Source organism: Natator depressus, chromosome 1 (assembly GCF_965152275.1).
Source record: "Natator depressus isolate rNatDep1 chromosome 1, rNatDep2.hap1, whole genome shotgun sequence".
NCBI lineage: Eukaryota > Metazoa > Chordata > Testudines > Cheloniidae > Natator > Natator depressus.
This window is the reverse complement of record NC_134234.1, coordinates 55,217,533-55,237,195: the sequence shown is the minus strand read 5'-3', so window position 1 is coordinate 55,237,195 and position 19,663 is coordinate 55,217,533.

Here is a 19,663-nt window from a genome sequence, read left to right as displayed (position 1 = left end):
TCCCAATTCCTTCCCCTGTCCCTGAAGAAGGAAGCACCCAACATAGCATTGCACGGAATGCCTGTCCAAAGATGGACCACTGGGGTGCAGGCTAGGAGGACAGATTGGAAAATGGAACTTCCAGTCTCCCCTTGCCAGTACTCCCCAGCACTAAGGTAAAATTGTCTCCTGACCCTCCTTATCGTGCTCACCTCCAAGATGTATTGCAGGTTGTGTCTGGGGACACTACCAGCAGGTTCTCCAGCATGGCATCCAGGAGGTCTGCCAAGACCTTGTGCAAAGACTGCAAAGGAAGGGAGATTCATTGGTCATTTAGGGAAACTGGGGAATCTTCTCCTCCCTGTCAATAGCTGCCTCCTTGGCCAATCAGCATTCAGACTCTGAGAGGTGGGAGGCTGAAGGGTCTCAGCAGATGTCCCAGAGGATGTCCCAGGTCACCACTTGAGGGGATCACTCTCAGAGCACTAGTCCAGCCCCACTGGTTTGTCAGGGCCTCCCACAATGAGAGCAAATGCGCCACCCTGCCCCTCCCCCCCCACCTCCTTGGTGGAGGGAGGGAAGCATAGAAAAGAGAAAAAAAAGAAGAAAGAGAAGAAGGGAAAGGAGGGAAGGAAAGAGGAAAAGGGAAACCTAAGGAGATAAACCCCCATGTCCCCAGTGATTCTACGGGACAAAGTCCTAGGTACAAAATCAATTTCTGCCACCTTAACCTAGTGATTCTTATGCCTAGAATTCAGCCAGCACCAGGTGGATCAGACTGAACAGGTTCCAAACTTCTGAGGCTCTAACCTTCTAAAAAGGGATGTTTGTTTTCTAGCAAAAGGAGTAGTAGGAAAGGAGAAAACTCCGAAGAGGTTCCTCCTCAAGCTCATATACGTAAATCCTAATTCTCTCTCAGTCCTCAAGAGAGACCTTGAGAAGGAGACTTGCTGCAGCAAAGCCATAGGCGTCTCTGAGGTTGCCCCTGCCCTGCCTGGCTGATGTCAGGGTCTCTCTATGAGGTCACTGCTCCCCACCACCTTTGTCCAATAGGCTGAGGTCCTGCAACAGGCCTTTGGTCACTGCCACACCCACTGCTCCCCAGCAAGGCTGATGTCCTGCCTCTTGCCAGCCCCTTTGGATACACCAGCTGATCAGAATAAAGCGCTCTCAAATGAGCTACAGACCAACAATTGTTCATAGTCGTTATTCAGCAAGTATTTTAGAAGAAGTAGAACATTAGAGAGAATCATGAACTGCTCAGAGACAATTATTGGAGAGAAGCAGCAAGATTAATCAAATACATGATTGGTTATTATGACTGATTTGCTTGGTTATAAAAGAGAACAAAAGGACCTGAGTCCTCCATGTCAATAGCCCCCTGCTCAGCCAATCAGCATTGAGACTCTGAGAGCTGGAAGGCTAAGGGGTGTCATCGGATGCCCCAAAAGGATGGCCCAAGTCACCACCAGAGGGTATCACTCTCAGAGCATTAGTACAGCCCCACCTCTTTGTCAGGGCCTCCCACAATGAGAGCAAACCCCCCCACCCCACACACACACACCTCCTTGATGGAGGGAGGGAAGCAGGGAAAAGGGAAAAAAGAAGCAAGAGAAGAAGAGAAAGAGGGAGGGGAAAAGGAAAAGGGAAACCTAAGGTGATAAACCCCTAGGTCCCTAATGATTCTAAGGGACAAAGTCCTTGGCAGGAAATCAGATTCTGCCACTTTAACACAGTGATTTCTATGCCTAGAATTCAGCCGGCACCAGGTAGATCAGACTGAACAGATTCCAAATCTCTCTGAAGCTCTTACCTTCTGAACAGGGACTACAAAATGAGTAGTAGGAAAGGAGAAAACTCTGAAGAGGTCCCTCCTCACGCTCTAGTACATGAATCCTAATTCTCTCTCAGTCCTCAAGAGAGACCTCGAGAAGGAGATTTGCTGCAGCAAAGCCACAGGAGTCTCTGAGGTTGCCCCTGTCCTGCACCTCAGTCCTGCCTGGCTAATGTCAGGGTCTCTCTGTGAGCTCACCGCCTCCGCACCACCTTTGTCCAATAGGCTGAGGTCCTGCAAAAGGCCTTTGTGATGTCACTGCCACACCCAGCCCTCCCCAGCAAGGCTGGTGTCCTGCTCCTGGCCAGCCTCTTTGAATGTTTGAGTTACTTCCCCTGGATCACTCCCCTCAATTACTATTGAGTCTGGAGATCAATCTGGTTGCACAGTAAAGCATCAGAGGCTGCTCCCCATGCCACACTCAGTTTTTCATAAATTAGTAGACTGTATGGCCAAGAGGGAACATTAGAGCATCTAATCTGACTTCCTGCATATCCCAGCCCTCCCTGTATATCACAATATCTAGGTTTTGAACAAAGCATGTACCAGAAAGGCATCTAGTCTTCATTAGAAGACATCAGGAGATGGAGAATCCACCACTTTCTTTGGTAGTTTGTTCCAATGGTGTATCATCCTTGCTGTTAAATATTTGTACCTTATTTCTAATATAAGAATATAAGAACATAAGAACAGCCATACTGGGTCAGACCAAAGGTCCATCTAGCCCAGTATCCTGTCTTCCAACAGTGGCCAATGCCAGGTGCTTCAGAGGGAAGGAACAGACCAGGTAACCATCAAGTGACCCATCCCCTGTTGCCCATTCCCTGCTTCTGGCAAAACATGAAATATGAATATTTGTCTGGTTTCACCTTCCAGCCACTGGGCCTTGTTAGGCCTCTCTCTGCAAGATTAAAGAGCCCTTTAATACCCAACATTTTCTCTCCATGAAGGCACTTAGACAGTTCAATGAAGCCACGTCTCGACCTTCTTTTTTGTAGATTGAGATCTTTCAATAGCTCAGAAGAAGGCGTTTTTCTCCAGCCCTCAAAATATTTTATGGCTCTTTGCTGCACCATCTCCAATTTTTCAACATCTTTTTAAAATGTGGACACCAAAACTGGCTGCAGTATTCCAGTCTCAGTCTCACTGATGTTGTGTCGCCTCCTTACACTACTCACTACTCTGCTCATATGTCTAATGATGGCTTTAACCTGCTCACCACAGCATCGCACTGGGAGCTCATGTTGAGTGGCTTGCCAAGTATGGCCCCTAAATCCTTTTCAGAGTTACTGCTTTCCTGGATACAGTTCCCCTTCTGTAGGTGTGGCCTGCATGCTTTGTTGCTAGGTATAAGACATTGCATTTGGCTCTGTTAAAACCTGTTCGAATGGGCCCAGCTTACCTAGTGATCCAGATTGCTCTGTATGACTGCCCAGTCCTCATCATTATTTATTACTTGGCCAGTATTTTGTCACACACAAATTTTATCAGCAGTGATTTTATATTTTCTTCCAGTTTACTAATAAAAATGATTTTAAAAAATTGGTTCTTAAGAGCCTCTTCAGACCCTTAGTACCAAGTACCTGCTCCCTACAGCACAGCGGGAAAAGGCCATCCAACCCTGGTGTTATATAGGGGATAAGCACAGAACAAACACATGTAAGCAGTGTCAGCATGAGCTCCACCCTGACATCTGGTGGTGAGGTGTGGCAAGTTGTGGAAAAGAACTTCAGAGATCTCATTTGCATAGGCACACCCACCCCGCCTAGAATGAGGCCATAGCTGCCCAAATGGTCACTTTGGCTGCTGTGGGATCCCCAGTGTCTCTGTTATTGGGGCAGGAAGAATAACTTGCTATTACCCTGATTATGGGAACTGTGCTTGGAACTGTACTCGGCCTTTTGTTATGATGGAGGGATTCACCATCAACTAAGTAGCACTCGCTAGGCAAGGGTCATGGATTCCAAAACTCTGTGAATTGAGAGAGGCTGGGGACAAGTATTAATACTTGGTGGCATGGACCCCTTGGTGAGGGCCTTACATGCTAATTGCACTTTCTCCTCTCTCCACTGTGGAATATCAGAGCTAATTTTGATTCCATTAAGAGTCTAGTTACAGGCTGCTGAGCTCACTTTGGGCTAATGGTGCACTAGCACTGAGGCTCCCCTACTACAAGCTGAATTCACCAAAGAGCTGAACTGACTAAGAGCTGAAATCACTGAGCGTTGTGTTAAGTAGTGGGGGAGCCTGAAGATATATTGTGGAGCAGTTTGCGGGATGGCTGGAGTGCCTTGTGGACAGGCTGGTGGAGCAGTTTGTGGGACGGCGGGAGCTGCTTGTGGGATGTGGAGTGGAGCAGTTCGTGGACCAGCTGGTGGAGCAGTTTGTGGGACGGCGGGAGCTGCTTGAGGGCAGCGGAGCGGAGCGGAGCAGAGCAGTTCGTGGACTGGCTGGTGGAGCAGTTTGTGGGGCGGCGGGAGCTGCTTGTGGGACGTGGAGCGGAGCAGTTCATGGACCGGCTGGTGGAGCAGTTTGTGGGGCAGCGGGAGCTGCTTGTGGGACGTGGAGCGGAGCAGTTCGTGGACCGGCTGGTGGAGCAGTTTGTGGGGCGGCGGGAGCTGCTTGTGGGCAGCGGAGCGGAGCTGAGCGGAGCCGAGCGAAGCAGTTCATGGGGCGGCTGGCGGAGCGGAGCGAAGGCCTATGGAGCTGTGGGGTGGTCAGCTTCAGATCACGTAAGGTGCCCCCTTACCTCTCTTCCCCCCCCCCCCCCCATCTCCACCCAGGTTGGGAGGTAAAGCTCTGCAGATAAACTTTCGAACTCTGGGGCTGTCCTGACGAGGGAAAGAGACTTTTGGGTCATTGGACTTTTGGGACTTTGGGTGATTTGGGGTTGCTGGACTCAGAACCAAAGGGAAAGAGCATGTCCCAATTTGCTTGGGGTGGGGTTTTGCTCACGGGTTGTATTACGAATCCTGTTGGTGGTGTTTCCCCAACATAATGCCACATTGTTTCTCTCTGTTATTAAAAGGCTTTTGCTACACTCAGACTATGTGCTTGTGAGAGGGGAAGTATTGCCTTTTGGAGGCGCCCAGCAGGGGTGGTATATATTTGTCCCAGGTCACTGGGTGGGGGCTCGAGCCGGTTTGCATTGTGTTATTGGAATGAATCCCCTAGATATTGAACCCGGCCCTTGTTGCTGCCAACTCTGACGGGCAGAAGGGTTACACACGTGCTTAGGAGCTGTTTTATCTGTAGGATCTGAACAACATGTGGGGGTCAGCAGCTTACAAATGCACTACAGTCCTGTAGCGTAGACAGGCCTCAAGTGTGTCTCACTCTCCCACCCTGTAAAATGGGGATAATAAATGAAACCTTGATTATCTCTCTTTTATAGTTGGGAAAACAGAGGCACACACAGGTGAAGAGACTTGCTCATGGTCAGAAAGCCAGGAATAGAAAACAGCAGGTCGTCTGCTTGCCACTCTTGGGCCCGAGCTCTGATTATCCTGGCCTCTTTGCTCTAACTTTAGTCTCAGCCCAGTTAGAGGTTTTCCTCTTCTCCTTGTCCCTTAACTCCACATCATTACAGAAAAAAGATTTTCTGTTAGCCATCTGGCTCTAATTCATACGGATGCCTTTCCAAGAAACGTGCTCTGGCTCAGTCACATGTTATGGGTTTGATGGAGGAACCACTTGGTGACATTCTAGGGCATGTGTTATACAGGAGGTCAGACTAGATGGACATAATGGTCCTTTCTGACCTTAAAATCTATGAATCTGCACATTTTTCTGCTGCTAGTAAGATAATGCTGGTTGTAATTCACTTTCAGGTGGAATAATAAAGCAATACTTACAAGCACACTCTACTCAGGGACATTTATTTATCCAGTATTGGCTCCCAATCCATAACACCAAATTAGCCTTCTTCCTTCTCTGAGCACATGCTTTATCTTGCCTCCTTTCCCACCTCCTCCCCAACTCTCTCTTCTAACGAACTATCAGCAATTTGCAGTAATACAGGGTAGAAACAGGCAGAGTTATATAAAGAGAGCATGGGCGAGACAGGGTGAGTTAGTAGCAGATACACACAGATTATCTTTATTAATGAACAACCTCAGAGAGGAGTGCATATATTTAGCACTGGAAAAGCCATTACAGGTTATCTGCTTTCATAGAATAGTGTGGTGTTGTAATATTTCACAAGATTAGCAGCGTCAGGATTGGTTGGTGCTTCGACAAGTGACCTCTAAAGAAAACAATGTGCTTTTGGAGTACTGTGGATGTTTTAGTAGGAAGCACTTCTGTTTGAGTCAGTTTGGAATCAATGTCCCAGCAGGGTGCTGCTGGACATGCAGCTTTTTGGAAGAGATGGAAAACAATGCTGCTGACCACTCTGCAGGGCCGGATTAACTCTCCTGTGGGCCCAGGGCTATTAGATTTTGTGAGGCCCCTATGGGTTTGGAGTGGGCTCAGGGCTGTGGCAGGGGATTGGGGTGCAGAACGGGGTGCAGCTCCAGCTGGGTGGATGGGCTCTGGGGTGGGCCCAGGGATGGGACAGGGGGTTGGGGTGCAGCAGGAGGTTTGGGGTGTGGGCTCTGGGTGGGAGTTTGGGTGCAGGAGGGGGCTCAGGGCTGGTACAGGAGATTGGGGTGCAGGTGGGGGTGCGGGGTGTAGGCTTCAGCCGGGAGGCACTTACCTTGGGTGGCTCCTGGTCGACGGCGCAACAGGGCTAAGGCAGGATCCCTGGCTCCACGCTGCTCTGCTCCCCAAGGTGGCCGGCATGTCCGGCCCTAGGCAGAGGGGCCAGGCTGCTCTGCGCGGTCCACGCTGGCTGTGCTCACAAGTGCCACAGGGTACCTAACCAAGGGGAGCTGCAGAGCCGGTGCTGGGGGCAGCGTGCAGAGATTTCCTGAACGCTCCTCGCCTAGGGACTGCAGGAGCACATCGGTGAGCTAGCACTTGCGGCTCCAGCCCCGGGGCGGGGGCGCCAAGGCTCGGGGACTGGTGTTTGGCCCGCAGCACAGAGACTTGCCATGGGCTGGATGAAAAGAAGTAGTGGGCCGCAGCAAGCCTGCAAGGCCCCCCCTTAGCCTGAGGCCTTGGGCTGCAGCCCCTAAAGCTCCTGCATTAATCCAGCCCTGCCACTCTGGTGCTCAAAAATCCTAGTCCCAGTTTCCTGACCAGATGCCAATGTAAGAAGCTACAATCTGCCTACCCAACCCCCCTTTGAATATAGGATGCTTTCTTAAATACCTGTCCTCAACAGTTTTTCAACAGCTCATGTTAACGCTGCACAACTATCACCTTCCACCCCAGAGGTAGCTGCATTTCAATAGAAGATAAAATGGTTCCTCTTTCATGAATCTGATTCAAAACCCAGTGACGTCAATGAACATGACAGAAAGACTCCCAATGAGTGTTGTTGCAGGTCCGATAGGCATTAAGGATAGCCTTATTAGATCATAACCTGATCAGACGTTTCCAAGAGGTTCTTTGTATAAGAAGAGCCTACTATAAAGGTTAATCCAATGGTAAGGCATTTATCAGCCTTCTGAAGATCCCTTGATTATGTCTGGAACGGATTTCAGGCCAGCCAGAGAAGCAAAGTATTCTGGAGTTTAGACACCTCTATGATGGGCTTCATTGTAAAACAGGAAATTGAATGTAAACAATTTTTTTTTTTTACTATAAAGTAACTTAAATTTCAAAACAAAGTTGTATCAACTTCAAAAAACTACAACTTCTGTGTTTTGAAAATGTGTTTAGAAAGTGGAGGAGGATCTTTTGATAATTTTGACAATATTTTTTCAATTTTTTGTTGAGGCTGGAAATTTGTCACAACCATTCTTTTCCCATGAACAATTTCGGTTTCCACAAATCAGCATTTTCCTTTGAAAAAGCCTTTCATCAAGAAATTCTCACCCTGCTCTACATCTGAGGGTTAGCCCCACTGCTGCTGTGAAGCTCCAAGTGACCAGACACAAAAACTGTGAGTTCAACTATGAGCCCCAAGGTTACCTCCAGCCACTTGCTTAATACAATCCAACTAGAAGGCTAGAATACTGGCTTAGACACTGCCAGTCATTCCTGCTGAAGCTGTTTCACTTTGTATAAATATTAATTGAGCCAGAAACAAAGATAGACTCTATAACCTAGTGGGTAGGAGCCTGAGGACCAAGTCTGTGCTGGCTGATTCAGTTCAGGGACTTGAGCTGTGGTCTCCCACACATAGATGCCCATTCCATGGATGCTCCACGGCTGGAGCACCCATGGAGAAAAATTAGCAGGTACTCAGAACCCACCGGCAGCCAAGGCTAGGTTGTAGATCCTTGATGATGCACTGGAGAGGTTTTAGTTGGAGGCTGAAGGTAATGACTTTGACCCCACATAGCCCCACAGTATGCCAACAATTTTATGGCTGACTTAGAAAAACACTTCCTCAGCTCTCGTCCCCTAATGCCCCTACTCTACCTGCACTACACTGATGACATCTTCATCATCTGGACCCACGGGAAAGAGGCCCTTGAGGAATTCCACTAGGATTTCAACAATTTCCACCCCACCATCAACTTCAGCCTGGACCAGTCCACACAAGAGATCCACTTCCTGAACACTACAGTGCAAATAAACACCACCCTATACTGGGAACCTATTGACCGCTATACTTACCTACATGCCTACATTACCTACATTCCTCTAGCTTTCATCCAGACCACATCACTGGATGGGTCACTGCAAAAACTAATTTCCCCATACTAATTTCCCCCTACTGTTACTCACACCTTCTTGTCAACTGTTTGAAATGGGCCACCCTGATTAACACTACAAAAGTGATTTTTCCTCCCTTGGTATTCTACTGTTGAGAATAGCCCACTTCCACTTTAATTGAATTGTCTCGTTAGCACTGACCCCCCCCCCCCACTTGGTAAGGCAACTCCCATCTTTTCATGAGCTCTGTATTTATACCTGCTTACTGTATTTCTTACTACATGCATCTGATGAAGTGAGTTTTAGCCCATGAAAGTTTATGCCCAAATAAATGTGTTATTCTCTAAGGTGCCAAAAGTACTCCTTGCTGTTAGGACTAAGTGAGGCATTAAGAGTGATTAGTGTCCAGTACATAGGTACATTGGAACCTACCGTGGCAGGTTATATCTTAGAGGAATATGTCACTCATCCTCAGATACTGGTAAAGAGGGTGGGGGAGTCTGGAAGGCTCCAGATATCTCACATTGTTCCAAGAGGCATGGTACCTGATTATGTCATTGTGATATAGTGCTGAGTGAATTGCTCGCATGTGGGTTCACCTTGGATGAAGAAACCTGAAATTGCACCATACAGCTGAGGCAATCAGGCTACAGTTAAGCCAAGGTTGCAAAGGCTGGAGAAGACAAATATTGTGTAACCTTATGGATCAGATGCTTCTAATATGGAACACAGACGTGTTATTATAACTGGCCAGTGTTCTGCTTGGTTCCAAGAAAGATTACCCAAATAGGGGATAAAGTAATATTTCAAGTTCCCAAGCATGAGAGCCACAATATATCAGCTGATGCCCCTATGTTTGGTGCTGCCCTAGACTGTGTGGTATAGCTAAGCTGAGTCATACAACCATTACATTTAAATGCGCAGGCCTTAATGAGCAGACATCCAGAACATTTGTTGACCTTAAGACAGGAGAGTTGAAATATACAAAGCAACATAGGTACATTGGGAAATGTCCCATGGCAGGAATTAGCATGAAGTATTGGGGAACATCCACAGATACGTATAATATCAATGGGCTTTGTAACTGTGTAAGCCATACTACTAGTGGTGTTAATTGCATTAATTTGGAAGGTTAGGAACTTGGTTAGGAAATTGGGAAAGAGAAGAGATGTTTAGGAAATACAGGTTTTAATGAAGCCTTAGGCCTTGTGTAGCAAAGGGGCATAGCCTCCCTTGGAGATTGACAGCGAGGGAGGGCCAGATGCCCCCTGGTGGGGGAACCAGGAAAGCCATGCCTGGAAGCAGAGGGGGTGGGACAGGAACAGAAATTATAAAGGGCAGGCCCTGTAGCTCAGTTGGGCTGAAGTTGCCAAGGGAGGTAGATGTCTTCATCCTTCTGCTGGAGCTGAAGCCTAGTGAGGACTTCCGCTGTCCTGAGGACTTGTCTGAACTGTCTGAGCAACCTGATACTGAAGAGCGGCTGGGATTACCACTTGCAGTGTACCCAGGGGAGATGGAGGACAATCCTGAGATCCAGGTATAACCCCAGGGAAGGGTAGCAAGTGGCCCAGGGACAGCTGACTACAGTCTGGCTGAGTTGCTGCCTGAGTTCGGGTCAGTGTGTTGTGGTTGGATCCCTGCTGACCCAGTGGCAGACCACTTTGCCACTGTTAGGGCCCTGGGCTGGGATGTGGTGGAATTGGGTAGGCCTGTGTCTCCCTATCCCCTTCCACCCCACCCCTGGGGTGGCAGCCTCCCCACCTTTGGTCAGGAGGCCTGTGTGAATCTACTGCCCACTGAGCTGGGATGCTAGACTGTTTGCTGGGTGCTCAACCCCTGCCTGAGCCCCCCAGACTGTTTGCTGAGGGCTTGGGCCCATGAACTATTTATGGCTCTGCCCTGCCTAAGGGTTGGAGCCAGAGACTGCTAATTTCCCCTTTTACTTAGACTGTTTCAGGAGCACATCAGCAAAGGGGCGTAGCCTTCCTCAAACACTGAGCTTGAGGAAGAGCCCTACCCCCCTATACGCTTACACCTTGTCGACAGTAAAGAGTTAAGTCGACTTAAGTTATGTTGATGACCATATACTGCTTTAATTACATCACTTACGCACGTCCACACAATGCTCCTTGTATCGGCAAAGCACGTCCACAGTCGGTACTTTTGCATCCACAGAGAGAGCATTGCATCATGGGTTACTAGCCCACTGTGCAGCTCCCCACCCTCTGCTGCTGGGAGATCTGGGAATGAATCATAGAGGTGTGCTCACCATCCCATGATGCAGTTCTTTCTGTCCCATCATTCCATGGGTTTCTGACTTCATTTTGTGCTGTTTTTTAACTGCCCTTCTAAACTTTGCAACCACCATCTCTGCCTTAAAGCAGGGATCCTGAACTGCTGACCAGTCTGTGGATGAGCCTTATGAACACAAAATGGCTGGTCCTACAGTATTTCATGAGGTGGGAAACAAACTGAATTTGTGGTGCTTGCCCTGCTGTGTGCAATGGAAAGAAACAATTCAAGACTGCTGCTGGCATTCATGGAGCAGCTGCACATGGTGGATGGTTGGTACTGGGCTCTGGAAACAAGCACTGAGTGATGGGATTGCATTGTGATGCATATATGGAATGATGAATAGTGGCTGCAGAACTTTCAGAAGTGCAAAACCATCTTCCTAGAACTGGGTGCGGAGCTTGCCATTGCCCTGAGGTGCCAGGACACCAGAATGAGAACTGCTCTCAGTGTGAAAAAGCGAGTGGTGATTGCTGTGTGGAAGCTGGCAAATCCAGACTGCTAATAGCCAGTCAAGAATCAGTTTGGAGTTGGAAAGTCCACCAATGGGGTTGCAGTGATGCAAGTGTGCAGGGCCATTAATTATCTCCTGCTATGAAGGATTGTGACTCTGGGTAATGTGCAGGAGATAACTAATGGTTTTGCAGCAATGGGATTCCTGAACTATGGTGGGACACTAGATGGAATGCATAACCCATATTTGGCCCTAGACCATATTGCGACAGAATACATCAATCAAAAGGGCTACTTTTCCATAGTCTTGCAGGTGCTGGTACATTACTGGGGCCGTTTCACTGACATCAGTGTGGGTTGTTCAGGGAAAGTTCATGATGCATGCATCTTTCAGAACACTAGACTGTACAGAAAGCTGCATGCTAGGACTTTCTTTCCAGACCAGAAGATTCCAGTGGGGATGTGCAAATGCCCATAGTGATCCTGGGAGTCCCCACGTACCCCTTGCTCCCATGGCTCATGAAGCCTTACGCTGGGAACCTAGACAGCAGCAAGGAGTGCTTCAACAACAGGCTCAGCAGGTGCCGAATGACTGTTGAATGTGCCTTTGGCAGATTAATAAGTCATGGGACTGCCATTTTGGCAGGTTAGACCTCAATGAGGAAAATATTCCGATGGTCATAGCAGCCTGCGGTGCTCTGTAAAACACTCGTGAAGCGAAGGGTGAAAAGTTTCCCCAGGGGTGGAGCGCTGAGGTGGGTCATCTGGCTGCCGATTTTGAAGAGCCAGATACCAGGGCAATTAGAGTGGCTCAGTGGGGGGGCTATTGGAATCAGGGAGGGTCTGAAGGAACATTTTGATAACAAGCACTAGTAATGCATCTTTATCTGATGCATTTGGTCAGGCAATGTTTAGTTGCTGCCTTAAATAACTCAGTAATACTTGCTTTCTGAGTTTTAATTGTAGTGAGCAAAAGTTCCTGTCTATAGCCACTGTGTTTCAATTTTAGCAGCAACTACCATGTGCATGACACAAATTAAAGACTCATTTTGTTTCAAATACCGTACTTTAATTAAAGGATAAAACACTTCTCCCCTCCCCCCTCAAGTGGGACATGGTCTACACTACGAGTTTAGGTCAAATTTAGCAGCGTTATCTCAATTTAACCCTGCATCCGTCCACACGATGAAGCCCTTTTTTTCTACTTAAAGGGCTCTTAAAATTGATTTCTTTACTCCACCCCCGATGAGGAGATTAGTGCTGAAATCGGCCTTGCCGGGACGAATTTGGGCTACTGTGGACGCAATTCGACAGTATTGGCCTCTGGGAGCTATCCCAGAATGCTCAGTTGTGACCGCTCTGGACAGCGCTCTCAACTCAGATGCACTGGCCAGGTAGACAGAAAAAGGCCCGCAAACTTCTGAATTTCATTTCCTGTTTGGCCAGCGTGGCGAGCTCACCTGCACAGGTCACCACGCAGAGCTCATCATCACAGAAGACCATGCAGTCCCAGAATTGCTGAAGAGCTCCAGCATGGACCAAATGGGAGATACGGGATCTGATTGCTGTATGGGGAGATGAATCTGTGCTGGCAGAACTCCGTTCGAAAAGACGAAATGCCACAATATTTGAAAAAATCTCCAATGGCATGGAGGACAGAGGCTATAACAGGGACCCGCAGCAGTGCTGCGTGAAAATTAAGGAGCTCAGGCAAGCCTACCAAAAAACCAGAGAGGCAAACGGCCGCTCCGGTTCAGAGCCCCAGACATACTGCTTCTATGATGAGCTGCATGCCATTCTAGGGGGTGCAGTCACCACTACCCCAACCCTGTGCTTTGACTCCATCCAAGGAGTGGGAGGCAACACAGAAGCGGGTTTTGGGGGCTGATGGAAGGAAGATGAGGAGGAGGAAGAGGTTGTAGATAGCTCACAGCAAGGAAGTGGAGAAACCGGTTTCCCCAACAGCCAGGATCTGTTTATCACCCTGGACCTGGACCCAGTACCCCCAAACCCACCCACGGTGGGCTCCTGGACCCTGAAGGTGGAGAAGGGACCTCTGGTGAGTGTACCTTTGTAAATATTATACATGATTTAAAAGCAAGCATGTTTAATGATTAATTTGCCCTGGCATTCGCGGCCAGTACAGCTACTGGAAAAGTCTGTTAATGTGTCTGGGGATGGAGCGGAATTCTCCAGGGACATCTCCATAAAGCTCTCCTGGATGTACTCCCAAAGCCTTTTGCAAAAGGTTTCTGGGGAGGGCAGACTTATTCCATCCTCCATGGTACTTTACCATGCCAGGCCAGTAGCACATAGTAGGGAATCACTGCAGAACAAAGCATTGCAGCGTATGGTCCCGGTGTTTGCTGGCATTCAAACAACATCTGTTCTTTATCTCTCTTTATCTGTGTTACCTTCAGGAGAGTGATATCATTCACGGTCATCTGGTTGAAATAGGGTGGTTTTAGTAAGCGGACATTCAGAGGTGCCTGTTCTTGCTGGGCTGTTTGCCTGTGGCTGAAGAGAAATCTTCCCCACTGTTAGCCACTTTGTGGGGGGAGGGGTGAAGCCATCATCCCAGAGAATTGGGTGTGTGTGAGGGGGGGCGGGTTAGTTGGGTTTCTGCTGCACGTGAACCCGGAAACAGCAGCCCCTCCTTTTAAATTGCCAACCCATTTTTAATGGCCAACCCAACGGCTACCTCGTATGGGAAATGAGGGCGCTGCTCTTTGAAACCATTCCCACATGTTATGAAGGTTAAAGAAGCCAAAAGACTGTGGCTTACCGTGGCTACCTGCACGCCGAATTCTGCTGCCCGGCCCTGCATGAGTGATCTCTCACACCAAACCGGCTTACCCTCAATAAGAGGCAAAATGCGACCTTGTAATGAAAGCACATGTGCTATGTAATGTTAACAGCAAGGCTTACCGTGAAAGAGTGTACCCATTGTTCTATAAAATGTGTCTTTTTAACTACCACTCTCCCTTTTTTTTCCCCCTCCACCAGCTGCACATGTTTCTCCTTCCCAGAGGCTAGCAAAGATTAGAAGGTGAAAAAAACGACCTCATGCTGTCCTCCCACACTGACAGAGCACAGCAAAATACGTGGAGGCAGACAATCTGAGTGCAGGAAAACACAATATGACCGTGAGGAGAGGTGGTGGGCTGAAGATGGTAGGTGGCGTCAGCTTGCTGAAAGAAGGCAGGAGTCAATGCTCAGGCTGCTGGAGAATCAAACTCATATGCTCCAGCGTACAGTTGAGCTGCAGGAAAAGCAGCAGGAGCACAGACCACCGCTATAGCCCCTGTGTAACCAACCGCCCTCCTCCCCAAGTTCCATGGCCTCCTCACCCAGCTGCCCAAGAATGCGGTGGGGGGGCCCTCTGGCCACCCAGCCACTCCACCCCAGAGGATTGCGCAAGTAACAGAAGGCTGGCATTCAATAAGTTTTAAAGTGCTGTGTGTCCTTGTCCTTCCCTCCTCCACTGCCTCACCCGGTGCTTCCCTCTCCACCACCCCTTCCAGGCTACCTTGGCAGTTATCCCCCTATTTGTGTGATGAATTAATAAAGAATGCATAAATGTGAAGCAACAATGATTTTATTGCCTCTGCAAGCGGTGATCAAAGGGGGGAGGGGAGGGTGCTTAGCTTACAGGAAAGTAGAGTGAAACCGGGGTGTGGGGGGAGGGTTTTCCATCAAGGAGAAACAAACAGAACTTTCACACCATAGCCTGGCCATTCCTGAAACTGGTTTTCAAAGCTTCTCTGATGTGCACCACGCCCTCCTGTACTCTTCTAACCACCCTGGTGTCTGGCTGCATGTAATCAGCGGCCAGGCAATTTGCCTCAACCTCCCACCCCACCATAAACATCTCCCCCCTTATTCTCACAGATATTGTGGAGCGCACAGCAAGCAGTAATAACAATGGGAATATTGGTTTCTCTGAGGTCTAACCGAGTCAGTAAATTGCGCCAGTGCGCTTTTAAACGTCCAAATGCACATTCTACCACCATTCTTCACTTGCTCAGCCTATAGTTGAGCAGCTCCTGACTACTGTCCAGGGTGTTTGTGTATGGCTTTATGAGCCATGGCATTAAGGGGTAGGCTGGGTCCCCAAGGATAACTACAGGCATTTCGACATCCCCAACAGTTATTTTCTGGTCTGGAAAGTAAGTCTCTTCCTGCAGCTGTTGAAACAGACCAGGGTTCCTGAAGATGCAAGCGTCATGTACCTTTCCCAGCCAACCCATGTTGATGTTGGTGAAATGTCCCCTGTGATCCACCAGTGCTTGCAGCACGACTGAAAAGTACCACTTTCGGTTTATGTATGTGCTGCCTTGGTGCTCCGGTGCCAAGATAGGGATATGGGTTCCGTCTATCACCCCACCACAGTTAGGGAATCCCATTGCAGCAGAGCCATCCACTATGACCTGCACATTTCCCAGAGTCACTACCCTTGATATCAGCAGCTCAGTGATAGTGTTGGCTACTTGCATCACAGCAGCCCCCACGGTAGATTTGCCCATTCCAAATTGATTCCCAACTGACCGTTAGCTGTCTGGCGTTGCAAGCTTTCACAACGCTATCACCACTCGCTTCTCAGCTGTGAGGGCTGCTCTCATCTTGGTATTCTTGTGCTTCAGGGCAGGGGAAAGCAAGTCACAAAGTTCCATGAAAGTGCCCTTACGCATGCGAAAGTTTTGCAGCCACTGGGAATCATCCCAGACCTGCAACACTATGCGGTCCCACCACTCTGTGCTTGTTTCCCAGGCCCAGAATCGGCGTTCCACGCCATGAACCTGCCCAAATGACACCATGATGTGCATATTGAAGGGGCCCGTACTTTGTGAGAAGTCTATGTCCATGTCCTCATCACTCTCGTCACCGCGCTGCAGTTGCCTCCTCCTCGCCTGGTTTCACTTTTCTTGTAGGTTATGGTTCTGCATAGCCTGCTGGATAACACGTGCGGTGTTTATAGTGCTCATAATTGCTGCGGTGATCTGAGTGGAGTCCATGTTCCCAGTGCTATGGCATCTGCGCTGAAAAAAGGCACAAAACGATTGTCTGCCATTGCTCTGACGGAGGGAGAGGCGACTGACAACATGGCTTACAAGGTTGGCTTACAGGGAATTAAAATCAATAAAGGGGGTGGCTTTGCATCAAGGAGAAACAGAATGGCCCCCTCAAGGATAGAACTCAAAACCCTGGGTTTAGCAGGCCGTTGATTTCACGGAGGGAGGGAAGAAGGGAGGAGAAAATGAATACAAAACAAATCTGGTCTATTTCTTGTTTTGATCCACTTCATCTATCTTTATACATCTTGCTGGCAGAAGACGGTTCAGTGTGACTGCTGGCCATCGTCGTCTCCTGGCTGCTCATTAGAAGATGATGCAGTAGGACTGCCGGCAGGACTGAATCACCATGAGATGAAACTTAAAAGGGAAATGACCTGGCTGAGTCACTCCCATGTTTGCCCAGGCGCCTCTGACCGACTTTACCAATGTTGGCTAAAAGAGCACCCTGGAGAACGGCGACGACGGCTACCAGTCATACTGCACTGTCTGCTGCCAAAAGGCAATAGCTGCTGCTGTGTAGCAATGCAGAACCACGTCTGCCAGCACCCAGGAGACATACGGTGACAGAGAGCTGAGCGAGCTCCATGCTTGCCGTGGTATGGCATCTGCACGGGTAACCCAGGAAAAAAGGTGTGAAACGATTGTCTGCCTTGCTTACACAGAGGGAAGGAGGGAGGGAAGGGGGTGCTGACGATATGTATCCAGAACCACCCACAACAATGTTTTTGCCCCATCAGGCATGGGGATTTCTACCCAGAATTCAAATGGGTGATGGAGACTGCGGGAACTGTGGGATAGCTACTCACAGTGCAATGCTGCGGAAGTCGACAGTTGCCTCAGTACTGTGGACGCACTCCGCCTACTAAATGCCGACTAAATGCACTTAGAGCATTGTGTGGCAACACACACAATCGACTGTATAAAAACGCTTTCTACAAAACCGACTTCTATAAATTCGACCTAATTTTGTAGTGTAGACATAGCCTTAAAAAGATTCTACAACTTTGTGATGCTGTCTAGTCAGGAGCCAGCTCAAGATAAGGCTGCAGGCTAATTCACTCATTCTAATAGAAATCAAAGGAGTATCCAAAGGTATTGTACTGTAATCATGCCAATTCACTTGTGTGTTAGTTTAGTTCCAAGGAAATGTTAATGGTATTGTCTTCACTTATGTATAATCTGTTGATTGCTATTTCATTACATTATGTATATCCCTGTAATTAGTTAACCATAGAGCAAAAGTGTGGGTTAGTGTTAAGATGTTTGCTATTACATTACTGTACATTTACGTTGTGTATATCCCTGTAATTAAATTACCCATCAAAGGTGATTGGAGTCTTGGAAATGTAAATGAAGAAGAGTGCTACTTTCAAAGCAAGGGCCGTTGTGTTCAACAATGGAAATTCACAGATTTAGTCTGCATTTTCTACTCATCAAACCCACGTGGGTGAAGCCACTTTGCAGATTATAGCTTCTTCTCCAGAAAACAAATATTGATTCAATATCGTTGATTGTTTGGACTCGGACAGGGAAGATAACAAATGCAAAGCGGAGATTGCCAGAGGCAATCTGGGTTACCCTGAAAAGACTTTGAGGAGACTGGCAGTTTATTACATCACTGCCACCATTTGGGTTACAAACTGTGATTTACCTATTATATTTTACCTGCTATAACCTCTCAATAACTCTCATTCCTTTTCTTAACTAATAAATTTATAGTTAATTTAACAGAGAATTCCCTGCCAGCATTTTCTTTGGTGTGAGATCCAGGCAGGGGTGAAAGTAAGTCTAGGGACTTACTGGTATGGTGCTGGGCTGGGGCCAGCTCTGGCCCCCAGAAGGGGCGGGGCCTAGGGTGGAAGGGGCGGGGCTTGCGGAGGTCAGAGCTAGCCCCGGCCCACCCTGTACCGGCAAGTGCCTCCTTCCCCCTTCCCAGGGTAACAGCGGCAGCTGGGGGCTCTGGCAGCAGTTTAAAGGGCCCTGGGCGGTAGCGGCGGCCGGAGCCCTGGGCCCTTTAAATTGTCCCCGGAGCCCTGCTGCCGGAGCCCTGGGGAAGCGGCAGTGGGGCTCCGGGGATGATTTAAAGGGTCCAGGGCTCTGCCGCCGCTACCGCCCTGGGCCCTTTAAATCGCCGCCCCAGCCCCGCCGCCACTACCCCAGGGCTCCAGCAGCAGGTCTCTGGCAGCAATTTCAAGGGCCAGGGGCTCCAGCCGCTGCTGGGAGCCGCAGGCCCTTTAAATTGCACCTTGGGAAGCCAATCCACCCCAGTACGGCGCACCGGCTCTTGCCGGTACACCGTACTGGGGCATACCGGCTTACTTTCACCTCTGGATCCAGGGAACCAAATTGATCTGGGGTAAAAGTGACTGATCCTTTGGGATTGGCCAAATGTGATGTGATTTTTGGCTTATATAACCTTTTATCACAAAGTCCAGTTTGTCTTTGTGGCACGATAGGTGGGGGAGCCTAAGGGACTGTCTGTGACTCCTTGGTAAGATTAATATAGTGATCCAGGAGTTCACATTTGTTACTGGCTTGATGAAATCTAATTATAGAATATATTACCAGTTTGAGGTGTCTGCCCTGTTTTCTGACAATCTGACCTGAGATTGGCATTCACAGTTGTGAGCCAGTCCAGACTGCGTGACAGACTTCACGGTGGGGAGTGTTGGGCACAAAGGCATACCTAGGCCTGACAGTGGTCTGCTGTGGATTTTAAGACTGTTCTGAAAACGTTTAACAGGGTAAGCACAAGTAGAACTGTGTATGTGTAAATAGCTATAGACTAATCATATTTGTGAGACTAAGAAAATAAAGTAATTAAAAAACTAGAAAAGATCGGTTTGAACTAACTGTACTGATGGGGGAGGAGAGTTAACATGGAAATGGGAGACATATACAACGTATAAGAATAAAGTTGTAAAAAAGTTTGGGTAACAAAGGGAGGTTGAAGCTGTATTGTCCAGTGCTGGAGGCAACTTTGATGAGATTGTCCAGATTAGTTTTCCATTTGTGCATAATTGATTACTACTTTCTGAGTAGTTTGCCTTATCATAAAGATTCGTTAGATAGACTAATTTGCTGAGTAAGCAAATCTCAAACACCTTCCACAGGACTAAGTCTGCATACCCATTCCCTGTAGTTCCACTCCATCTGCTGAGCTCTTTTATGATGAGGTCCAGATGTTCATTCTAACAAATTATGGCGGAGAGGAGGCTGGCCCCATCTCCCTTTAAAAGGGACCATTCACACTTTGACAATTTGTTTTGCTGTGTGTGTTGTGGACACTTTTACACTGGGGATTGGATTGGAATGAGAGGCT